Here is a 3,260-nt window from a genome sequence, read left to right on the forward strand (position 1 = left end):
AGCACAATTCAGTTAATATGTAGCACGCACACATATATCCTAGAATGTTAATAAAATAAATGAATAAAACAATAAAAAGATAAGCTAAGATAAAACGAAGAGTCGACAGTTAAAAGACAGAGTCCGTGAGGAAAGGAAGTAAAAGCTAGCGTTTTACTATATAGTGCATATAAGATTAACTTGTCCGGGGAACGGACGGCGAAGTAAGTATGCCGAAGCGCCGAAGGCGTCGAAAGGAACGAGGCGTGATAATAGCAATGCAAAAACAAAACATACCAGGATTACCAGGCTAACTGTGAGATATACATGATATACCACAGTTGAAAATAAAATCAGAAAATATTAGATCCACACGAAGCGGGAGCAGAATACATCAAGAATTAATTAAGCCGCAATACGATCAGAATTTGCTCATCGCTTCGTTCAATTTGAATATTCTCAATTCGCATTATCTTCAATTAATTAGAAAAGGAAAAACTATGGATTGGCGGAGAGAAACTATGTTTAACATATTTTATCTATGAACTGCGAATGATTATCGTAAAAATGAATATATGCATTGCCATGAATTTAATGAGTGACGATTATTATAAGTTATATGAGACAGAATATATTTATTATATTATTAAGTCGTATAAGATGCGTTTGACTCTCTGAAATCGGACAGTGCACTTTCGAGCGGCATGCGCTAATGTTAGATTACAAAATCGCGGTAATGAGATTCCAGCTAATTCAATTAAACAATTATGCGTCGTTCTTCTGCATTAAACATCGAGAAATGAAATATATTGAGAGTAATTAATTGTTATCGCACGTTGCACATTGATTCAATCTTTACCTTTGGACTATTACGTGTAGATAAGATTACCTGCGGCTAGCAATAAGTACGATTCGATCTTTCAACTTTGTTCGTTTCTCCGTGAAAATAGACGAGACGGAAGAAGAAACATTACGGTAGGGGCCCGATGATCCAAAAGAGATCCGATAAGCCAGCTTTTGGTTACACATTTTTTTTTCTTTCTTGATATCAATATAATCAAATCAATATAAATAATTAATCTTGATTAATTGCTTTTGACGATTTATTCGTACGATATACATATACGCGCACGCGTGATATTATTTCGAGATAAAAAATGATAAAAACTTTTATTCTCCGCTAGAAAATTTAAATCCATAAGTTCTCATAGGAGAATGGAAAATTGTTTCGATTAAATAGAAAGATGGAATTTTCTGAAGTGCTCGAATCTCCGTTCTAAAATTAATCATAAACTCTTCGATAATCGCAAATAAATTTTTTTAGCATATTACACACACACACACACACAGATATATATTACATATATTACATATATGTATATTGTATAACTTGACTTAGATTCGAACTGCTTCAAGTGCAAGTCTGTTTTTAAGAGAGCGATATTGATAATGGAATGCGTTCTCGGGAACCGATCCATATGTAATTATTTTCACTTTGCGTCATCATTTGATCTCGTCAATTATCGTTCTTTGTAACATTGTTACAAAACACGATTGCAAGCGATATAAGAGATATCCTTTTGCATATAAAATTCCTGTTATGAACTAAATACTTCTTTTATTATTTTAAATATTTTTATTACGCAATCTTCTTGGAATGAAAAAAGAAGAAGTGAGCGAAGGAAGAGCCAAACGAAAAGCCGTTTTTATCGGGGCCGGCTCTCAGCGGTCCTGTATGCAAAGAAACTTTGGACTTTATATATTAAAAAAATATGTTTGTAGTAGCAATTGTGTGTACGTACAAAAGACATTTATTATTTGTCTGGCTATATTTGATAGTAGGTGTATCGATGCCGCATGATCTTTGAGCTTTATTATACATAGTTATGTACACGCATGTGCGAATTACGTGCATTGTACACGTAACGAAATCTGCGACATGCATTGAAATATTCCATTCAATCAGGATGAAATAATATTTTATACTTACAATTAGCTTTAGATGCGTTACACTTTCGAAAGGGCAATGTGCACGAAAAATTGTACGCAAATATTATTAAACGTAGTCATAAAAATACATAAACTGTCACTCTGTACCGACAAAAAGAGGGAGAGCAAAACGTCATTCCCGACCTTGTGTGTTTATCAAAATAAATAAACAATAGCGATACTGTACATCAATTTAATAGTATTTGCAATATTTTCTTGCTAGGAATATTCCTCACTTGCGCACGGTTTGTTACCAAATCATGAGTACAGCATCAAACATTTGAAAATAATGCAAATCTACTTTTGTTACAAATGTGTATATATATATAATTTTAATTGCTACAAATTAACCCTTTTTCGATGCTCCTTGTACTTTCCCTTATGAAATACGGACGCGCGGCTTTGCAGATCTGTAAAGGGCCTTCTCTAGCCCTTTTGGTCGTTTTTTTTTCTGGAAAGACCCAGGTCATTATTTATTTAAAAAATACTCAAAATGTTACGAAAAATTACGCATTTAAGGAGAGAGGAATAAGACTTTGGAAAATTTTTGAATTAATATGATGACTATTTTACGTCGTATTAAGTGACAGGAAATACATAGATAGTGAAATACGTAGATATATTACTATTTATTTCCAATCTGCATTTTAACTCGAATCGTATTTACTATTCTTTTCGTATCGGATTATGCGCGGTCATCGTGCTATCTATAAATACGAAGTTAAAATGATACAATCCTTCTTATCTACTGAATACATTAGTATTTAGTATATGTATTAACATCTAATCGCTCACAATGAGAAAATAATTTGCTGGATGAACAAGACGTGTTGCAAACACGTAATTGGGCAATGAAATGAATTACTATCAATTAATTCAAATATTTGATTGGCTCAATGATCACGATCGTTGATGCTACTGCGAAAACTAAATTTATTGTTGCATCCACCAACTATTTGCTGATTATTCAAACATTTTACACGCGCTTGAATGAGGACAGCCTCTATTGTGATTCTGCAACAGTTTCTTGTAACTGTCACCGTAAAGAAGAATGAGAGAATATTTATATGCTTTACATGTTTTTATATAATTACGTGCTTTGATAAATTTATATCCTTCTTTTTTTTTATTCTTTTGAAAATCGGTAATCCTCGTAAAAAGCCCCGAAGATATTTCGCGCATTGCGATTTACAATGCAAATACTTGAGCGCTCCGGAAGAGCGGCGCATCCGCATCAGGAGGGGGAAAGGGTTGAAATGCGTAGTGCGCTCGGTGGGGTGGGGGGGCTCGGG

The sequence above is a fragment of the Temnothorax nylanderi genome, unplaced genomic scaffold, assembly GCF_030848795.1.
Source record: "Temnothorax nylanderi isolate EJ_2023f unplaced genomic scaffold, tnyl_v1.0 TNYL_tig0024_pilon, whole genome shotgun sequence".
In the NCBI taxonomy this organism is placed as follows: Eukaryota; Metazoa; Arthropoda; class Insecta; order Hymenoptera; family Formicidae; genus Temnothorax; species Temnothorax nylanderi.